A 7996-nucleotide genomic window follows, 5' to 3' on the forward strand; every position below is an offset into this window, starting at 1 on the left:
TTTGATGCTGAATTGACTAAATGCAGCTTCTATGGGCTAGTCTCCCCTGCCCTTTTAATACGATCAAAGTTCCTTGTGTTGTCAGGGAGCAACTGCCTTTTATGCATAAGACAAATAAGAATATTGTTACTGAATGCAGCTTGTGTGTGCTCTGTGCTCCCTCGCCCTGTTCAAATGATCAAAGGAAATAATGCTGGTGAGGAGTGGAACTGGACTGGTGTCTGATGGCCCTGTGTTTTCCATGTTGGAATTACAACCCTTCTTTTATGGAGTAAATCAAAAGCACAAGAGAATCTGAGATGTTATCGATAATAAATCAATTGGTTTCATGCATTTGTCTGTGTGTGTGTGTGTGTCTGAATGTGATTGTATTTCGTCATATCGCAAACATTTGTGATATCAGATGGGTTAAGATATTAAAAAGTAATTGGTGATTTTTTCGACAGTGTTGCATGATGGGAATCTAGTGGTTCACTGATATAATCTAGTAAACAAAATAAACTACTTTTTCACTACTCTGTGTGCAAGTGCATTCCTAAACGGCATTTAACGCAGGTCGATGTGATATGATATTATCAGAACACAAAGTGGTTACCGTTAGCGGAAAATGTTGGCACTGGAGACACTTTTCCTCCACTAAGCAGAAGAGATACCGTGATCAAGAAGGTGGTTCACCCGGTGTGGGGCTCAGCCATTGCACTCTGGCTGTGCTGACCCCTTGCGAATTTTCCAAATGTGGGAATCCGATTGCAAAATTTATGGTAGTGCTCGTTTGAGCTTTACCCTGATGTCTTTGTTAATGATAAACTGTTGCTTGGCGGCAGGCTTAAGGATGACTTGAGTCAACTGACTGTGCTTATGGAGATCTTTGAAGTCAGTTGTGAAGGAGACTTTGTGGACCAATCGAAAGGTGGAAACATTTGTTTGTAGCAAAATATTGTTGGCATTTTGTCGAAACATTATGTTGCGAAATGCAGCATTGTATTTATGCCACGCTGGTACTTCAATCAGGAGATAGTTGAGAAGCCACTCTAACCCCCCCCCCCGGTCATGATGTGTCATACGCGCCCCATGCGCTTCCAATATGAAATTGTCCATACATGCGTTCCTCCTTAGCACAGAACAATGCAATAGGTTTTCAACATCCAGAGCTTTTGTGTATTTATTGTGGCTAGTAGGATAGCTGCATGGGAAACTGTTGCTGATGATGTATTTGTCAGAAGTCATTGTATTTGTCCGTTTTTTCCCACAAGGCTGAAATATGTGCCCTCGCTTAGAAATGTTTGCAAGGTTTGTTTGTATTTCATCCAACTATCTGTGCTAAAAAGTGATGGCTACAGTATATGTAATTTCTTCCACTTTTTGAGTGAGCCAAAGTTCAAGCTGCTTATCTAATTGGTGAGAATGCAATGTCTGTTTATCAGACTCACTTTGACTTTATATGGTGTGCCAAGAGATGTACCTTCGCTTACGGCCATACCAGCCTGAATATGCCCGATCTCGTCTGATCTCGGAAGCTAAGCAGGGTCGGGCCTGGTTAGTACTTGGATGGGAGACCGCCTGGGAATACCAGGTGCTGTAAGCCTTTTGTCCACTAGGGGGTGTGGCATTATTTCATCAGCAACACTGCCTTGTAGTAAGCATTTGATGCTGAATTGACTAAATGCAGCTTCTATGGGCTAGTCTCCCCTGCCCTTTTAATACGATCAAAGTTCCTTGTGTTGTCAGGGAGCAACTGCCTTTTATGCATAAGACAAATAAGAATATTGTTACTGAATGCAGCTTGTGTGTGCTCTGTGCTCCCTCGCCCTGTTCAAATGATCAAAGGAAATAATGCTGGTGAGGAGTGGAACTGGACTGGTGTCTGATGGCCCTGTGTTTTCCATGTTGGAATTACAACCCTTCTTTTATGGAGTAAATCAAAAGCACAAGAGAATCTGAGATGTTATCGATAATAAATCAATTGGTTTCATGCATTTGTCTGTGTGTGTGTGTGTGTCTGAATGTGATTGTATTTCGTCATATCGCAAACATTTGTGATATCAGATGGGTTAAGATATTAAAAAGTAATTGGTGATTTTTTCGACAGTGTTGCATGATGGGAATCTAGTGGTTCACTGATATAATCTAGTAAACAAAATAAACTACTTTTTCACTACTCTGTGTGCAAGTGCATTCCTAAACGGCATTTAACGCAGGTCGATGTGATATGATATTATCAGAACACAAAGTGGTTACCGTTAGCGGAAAATGTTGGCACTGGAGACACTTTTCCTCCACTAAGCAGAAGAGATACCGTGATCAAGAAGGTGGTTCACCCGGTGTGGGGCTCAGCCATTGCACTCTGGCTGTGCTGACCCCTTGCGAATTTTCCAAATGTGGGAATCCGATTGCAAAATTTATGGTAGTGCTCGTTTGAGCTTTACCCTGATGTCTTTGTTAATGATAAACTGTTGCTTGGCGGCAGGCTTAAGGATGACTTGAGTCAACTGACTGTGCTTATGGAGATCTTTGAAGTCAGTTGTGAAGGAGACTTTGTGGACCAATCGAAAGGTGGAAACATTTGTTTGTAGCAAAATATTGTTGGCATTTTGTCGAAACATTATGTTGCGAAATGCAGCATTGTATTTATGCCACGCTGGTACTTCAATCAGGAGATAGTTGAGAAGCCACTCTAACCCCCCCCCCGGTCATGATGTGTCATACGCGCCCCATGCGCTTCCAATATGAAATTGTCCATACATGCGTTCCTCCTTAGCACAGAACAATGCAATAGGTTTTCAACATCCAGAGCTTTTGTGTATTTATTGTGGCTAGTAGGATAGCTGCATGGGAAACTGTTGCTGATGATGTATTTGTCAGAAGTCATTGTATTTGTCCGTTTTTTCCCACAAGGCTGAAATATGTGCCCTCGCTTAGAAATGTTTGCAAGGTTTGTTTGTATTTCATCCAACTATCTGTGCTAAAAAGTGATGGCTACAGTATATGTAATTTCTTCCACTTTTTGAGTGAGCCAAAGTTCAAGCTGCTTATCTAATTGGTGAGAATGCAATGTCTGTTTATCAGACTCACTTTGACTTTATATGGTGTGCCAAGAGATGTACCTTCGCTTACGGCCATACCAGCCTGAATATGCCCGATCTCGTCTGATCTCGGAAGCTAAGCAGGGTCGGGCCTGGTTAGTACTTGGATGGGAGACCGCCTGGGAATACCAGGTGCTGTAAGCCTTTTGTCCACTAGGGGGTGTGGCATTATTTCATCAGCAACACTGCCTTGTAGTAAGCATTTGATGCTGAATTGACTAAATGCAGCTTCTATGGGCTAGTCTCCCCTGCCCTTTTAATACGATCAAAGTTCCTTGTGTTGTCAGGGAGCAACTGCCTTTTATGCATAAGACAAATAAGAATATTGTTACTGAATGCAGCTTGTGTGTGCTCTGTGCTCCCTCGCCCTGTTCAAATGATCAAAGGAAATAATGCTGGTGAGGAGTGGAACTGGACTGGTGTCTGATGGCCCTGTGTTTTCCATGTTGGAATTACAACCCTTCTTTTATGGAGTAAATCAAAAGCACAAGAGAATCTGAGATGTTATCGATAATAAATCAATTGGTTTCATGCATTTGTCTGTGTGTGTGTGTGTGTCTGAATGTGATTGTATTTCGTCATATCGCAAACATTTGTGATATCAGATGGGTTAAGATATTAAAAAGTAATTGGTGATTTTTTCGACAGTGTTGCATGATGGGAATCTAGTGGTTCACTGATATAATCTAGTAAACAAAATAAACTACTTTTTCACTACTCTGTGTGCAAGTGCATTCCTAAACGGCATTTAACGCAGGTCGATGTGATATGATATTATCAGAACACAAAGTGGTTACCGTTAGCGGAAAATGTTGGCACTGGAGACACTTTTCCTCCACTAAGCAGAAGAGATACCGTGATCAAGAAGGTGGTTCACCCGGTGTGGGGCTCAGCCATTGCACTCTGGCTGTGCTGACCCCTTGCGAATTTTCCAAATGTGGGAATCCGATTGCAAAATTTATGGTAGTGCTCGTTTGAGCTTTACCCTGATGTCTTTGTTAATGATAAACTGTTGCTTGGCGGCAGGCTTAAGGATGACTTGAGTCAACTGACTGTGCTTATGGAGATCTTTGAAGTCAGTTGTGAAGGAGACTTTGTGGACCAATCGAAAGGTGGAAACATTTGTTTGTAGCAAAATATTGTTGGCATTTTGTCGAAACATTATGTTGCGAAATGCAGCATTGTATTTATGCCACGCTGGTACTTCAATCAGGAGATATTTGAGAAGCCACTCTAACCCCCCCCCCGGTCATGATGTGTCATACGCGCCCCATGCGCTTCCAATATGAAATTGTCCATACATGCGTTCCTCCTTAGCACAGAACAATGCAATAGGTTTTCAACATCCAGAGCTTTTGTGTATTTATTGTGGCTAGTAGGATAGCTGCATGGGAAACTGTTGCTGATGATGTATTTGTCAGAAGTCATTGTATTTGTCCGTTTTTTCCCACAAGGCTGAAATATGTGCCCTCGCTTAGAAATGTTTGCAAGGTTTGTTTGTATTTCATCCAACTATCTGTGCTAAAAAGTGATGGCTACAGTATATGTAATTTCTTCCACTTTTTGAGTGAGCCAAAGTTCAAGCTGCTTATCTAATTGGTGAGAATGCAATGTCTGTTTATCAGACTCACTTTGACTTTATATGGTGTGCCAAGAGATGTACCTTCGCTTACGGCCATACCAGCCTGAATATGCCCGATCTCGTCTGATCTCGGAAGCTAAGCAGGGTCGGGCCTGGTTAGTACTTGGATGGGAGACCGCCTGGGAATACCAGGTGCTGTAAGCCTTTTGTCCACTAGGGGGTGTGGCATTATTTCATCAGCAACACTGCCTTGTAGTAAGCATTTGATGCTGAATTGACTAAATGCAGCTTCTATGGGCTAGTCTCCCCTGCCCTTTTAATACGATCAAAGTTCCTTGTGTTGTCAGGGAGCAACTGCCTTTTATGCATAAGACAAATAAGAATATTGTTACTGAATGCAGCTTGTGTGTGCTCTGTGCTCCCTCGCCCTGTTCAAATGATCAAAGGAAATAATGCTGGTGAGGAGTGGAACTGGACTGGTGTCTGATGGCCCTGTGTTTTCCATGTTGGAATTACAACCCTTCTTTTATGGAGTAAATCAAAAGCACAAGAGAATCTGAGATGTTATCGATAATAAATCAATTGGTTTCATGCATTTGTCTGTGTGTGTGTGTGTGTGTCTGAATGTGATTGTATTTCGTCATATCGCAAACATTTGTGATATCAGATGGGTTAAGATATTAAAAAGTAATTGGTGATTTTTTCGACAGTGTTGCATGATGGGAATCTAGTGGTTCACTGATATAATCTAGTAAACAAAATAAACTACTTTTTCACTACTCTGTGTGCAAGTGCATTCCTAAACGGCATTTAACGCAGGTCGATGTGATATGATATTATCAGAACACAAAGTGGTTACCGTTAGCGGAAAATGTTGGCACTGGAGACACTTTTCCTCCACTAAGCAGAAGAGATACCGTGATCAAGAAGGTGGTTCACCCGGTGTGGGGCTCAGCCATTGCACTCTGGCTGTGCTGACCCCTTGCGAATTTTCCAAATGTGGGAATCCGATTGCAAAATTTATGGTAGTGCTCGTTTGAGCTTTACCCTGATGTCTTTGTTAATGATAAACTGTTGCTTGGCGGCAGGCTTAAGGATGACTTGAGTCAACTGACTGTGCTTATGGAGATCTTTGAAGTCAGTTGTGAAGGAGACTTTGTGGACCAATCGAAGGTGGAAACATTTGTTTGTAGCAAAATATTGTTGGCATTTTGTCGAAACATTATGTTGCGAAATGCAGCATTGTATTTATGCCACGCTGGTACTTCAATTAGGAGATATTTGAGAAGCCACTCTAACCCCCCCCCCGGTCATGATGTGTCATACGCGCCCCATGCGCTTCCAATATGAAATTGTCCATACATGCGTTCCTCCTTAGCACAGAACAATGCAATAGGTTTTCAACATCCAGAGCTTTTGTGTATTTATTGTGGCTAGTAGGATAGCTGCATGGGAAACTGTTGCTGATGATGTATTTGTCAGAAGTCATTGTATTTGTCCGTTTTTTCCCACAAGGCTGAAATATGTGCCCTCGCTTAGAAATGTTTGCAAGGTTTGTTTGTATTTCATCCAACTATCTGTGCTAAAAAGTGATGGCTACAGTATATGTAATTTCTTCCACTTTTTGAGTGAGCCAAAGTTCAAGCTGCTTATCTAATTGGTGAGAATGCAATGTCTGTTTATCAGACTCACTTTGACTTTATATGGTGTGCCAAGAGATGTACCTTCGCTTACGGCCATACCAGCCTGAATATGCCCGATCTCGTCTGATCTCGGAAGCTAAGCAGGGTCGGGCCTGGTTAGTACTTGGATGGGAGACCGCCTGGGAATACCAGGTGCTGTAAGCCTTTTGTCCACTAGGGGGTGTGGCATTATTTCATCAGCAACACTGCCTTGTAGTAAGCATTTGATGCTGAATTGACTAAATGCAGCTTCTATGGGCTAGTCTCCCCTGCCCTTTTAATACGATCAAAGTTCCTTGTGTTGTCAGGGAGCAACTGCCTTTTATGCATAAGACAAATAAGAATATTGTTACTGAATGCAGCTTGTGTGTGCTCTGTGCTCCCTCGCCCTGTTCAAATGATCAAAGGAAATAATGCTGGTGAGGAGTGGAACTGGACTGGTGTCTGATGGCCCTGTGTTTTCCATGTTGGAATTACAACCCTTCTTTATGGAGTAAATCAAAAGCACAAGAGAATCTGAGATTATCGATAATAAATCAATTGGTTTCATGCATTTGTCTGTGTGTGTGTGTGTGTCTGAATGTGATTGTATTTCGTCATATCGCAAACATTTGTGATATCAGATGGGTTAAGATATTAAAAAGTAATTGGTGATTTTTTCGACAGTGTTGCATGATGGGAATCTAGTGGTTCACTGATATAATCTAGTAAACAAAAAAACTACTTTTTCACTACTCTGGTGCAAGTGCATTCCTAAACGGCATTTAACGCAGGTCGATGTGATATGATATTATCAGAACACAAAGTGGTTACCGTTAGCGGAAATGTTGGCACTGGAGACACTTTTCCTCCACTAAGCAGAAGAGATACCGTGATCAAGAAGGTGGTTCACCGGTGTGGGGCTCAGCCATTGCACTCTGGCTGTGCTGACCCCTTGCGAATTTTCCAAATGTGGGAATCCGATGCAAAATTTATGGTAGTGCTCGTTTGAGCTTTACCCTGATGTCTTTGTTAATGATAAACTGTTGCTTGGCGGCAGGCTTAAGGATGACTTGAGTCAACCTGGACTGTGCTTATGGAGATCTTTGAAGTCAGTTGTGAAGGAGACTTGTGGACCAATCGAAAGGTGGAAACATTTGTTTGTAGCAAAATATTGTTGGCATTTTGTCGAAACATTATGTGCGAAATGCAGCATTGTATTTATGCCACGCTGGTACTTCAATAGGAGATAGTTGAGAAGCCACTCTAACCCCCCCCCGGTCATGATGTGTCATACGCGCCCCATGCGCTTCCAATATGAAATTGTCCATACATGCGTTCCTCCTTAGCACAGAACAATGCAATAGGTTTTCAACATCCAGAGCTTTTGTGTATTTATTGTGGCTAGTAGGATAGCTGCATGGGAAACTGTTGCTGATGATGTATTTGTCAGAAGTCATTGTATTTGTCCGTTTTTCCCACAAGGCTGAAATATGTGCCCTCGCTTAGAAATGTTTGCAAGGTTTGTTTGTATTTCATCCAACCTCTGTGCTAAAAAGTGATGGCTACAGTATATGTAATTTCTTCCACTTTGAGTGAGCCAAAGTTCAAGCTGCTTATCTAATGGTGAGAATGCAATGTCTGTTTATCAGACTCACTTTGACTTTATA

General features: G+C 42.0%; 4 non-coding genes and 5 pseudogenes across 4 annotated transcripts; all 9 read left to right on the forward strand.

Moving 5' to 3' along the window:
* The first annotated feature begins 633 nt into the window (after positions 1-633).
* On the forward strand, positions 634-780 carry LOC120039867 (annotated as a pseudogene).
* Positions 781-1466: 686 nt separating this feature from the next.
* Positions 1467-1585, forward strand: LOC120039854. The gene has a single exon (XR_005475524.1). It is a non-coding gene; the product is annotated as a 5S ribosomal RNA (ribosomal RNA).
* Positions 1586-2276: 691 nt separating this feature from the next.
* Positions 2277-2423, forward strand: LOC120039868 (annotated as a pseudogene).
* A 685-nt stretch (positions 2424-3108) lies between these two features.
* On the forward strand, positions 3109-3227 carry LOC120039855. The gene has a single exon (XR_005475525.1). It is a non-coding gene; the product is annotated as a 5S ribosomal RNA (ribosomal RNA).
* A 691-nt stretch (positions 3228-3918) lies between these two features.
* On the forward strand, positions 3919-4065 carry LOC120039869 (annotated as a pseudogene).
* A 685-nt stretch (positions 4066-4750) lies between these two features.
* On the forward strand, positions 4751-4869 carry LOC120039856. Its single transcript, XR_005475526.1, has one exon. It is a non-coding gene; the product is annotated as a 5S ribosomal RNA (ribosomal RNA).
* Positions 4870-5562: 693 nt separating this feature from the next.
* Positions 5563-5709, forward strand: LOC120039870 (annotated as a pseudogene).
* A 684-nt stretch (positions 5710-6393) lies between these two features.
* On the forward strand, positions 6394-6512 carry LOC120039857. Its single transcript, XR_005475527.1, has one exon. It is a non-coding gene; the product is annotated as a 5S ribosomal RNA (ribosomal RNA).
* A 685-nt stretch (positions 6513-7197) lies between these two features.
* On the forward strand, positions 7198-7342 carry LOC120039872 (annotated as a pseudogene).
* Positions 7343-7996: the final 654 nt, after the last annotated feature.

The sequence above is a fragment of the Salvelinus namaycush genome, unplaced genomic scaffold (genome assembly GCF_016432855.1).
Source record: "Salvelinus namaycush isolate Seneca unplaced genomic scaffold, SaNama_1.0 Scaffold3049, whole genome shotgun sequence".
Classification (NCBI taxonomy): domain Eukaryota; kingdom Metazoa; phylum Chordata; class Actinopteri; order Salmoniformes; family Salmonidae; genus Salvelinus; species Salvelinus namaycush.